General features: G+C 27.0%; 1 protein-coding gene across 2 annotated transcripts in view; it reads left to right on the top strand.

Moving 5' to 3' along the window:
• The window catches only part of nf1a (neurofibromin 1a), an 85,891-nt gene that overhangs the window by 29,830 nt on the left and 55,746 nt on the right, over positions 1-315 (top strand). The gene's annotated exons all lie outside the window — the stretch shown is intronic.

Raw genomic sequence — 315 nt, 5'->3', positions numbered from 1 at the left:
AATTTAAATGTGCTGCATTATTTTCCTCATTGCGCCCTCCTGTGGCCTCGGGAGAAAAGCCAAAAGTTTCCTTAAAACCTATTCAATCTGCATATAAAACATTAGAAATTAGATATTTGTTTAATTTTTATTGTGTGTTTGACTGTTAAAACAAAAATATTTGTTGCTTGTCTCAATAAATTGGGTTAATTTAAAAATACAGCGGTTAAATTTAAACTTTTTTCTATTGCTCTTTGTTTTAAAAAAGGTTATAAAAAATGTAAATAATTATCGATACCGAACGATATGAAACATTATATCGTTGATACATTTTTT

This window comes from Sinocyclocheilus anshuiensis, unplaced genomic scaffold (genome assembly GCF_001515605.1).
Source record: "Sinocyclocheilus anshuiensis isolate Anshui unplaced genomic scaffold, SAMN03320099.WGS_v1.1 scaffold1170, whole genome shotgun sequence".
Classification (NCBI taxonomy): domain Eukaryota; kingdom Metazoa; phylum Chordata; class Actinopteri; order Cypriniformes; family Cyprinidae; genus Sinocyclocheilus; species Sinocyclocheilus anshuiensis.
This window is presented reverse-complemented; position numbering and strand designations above follow the sequence as displayed.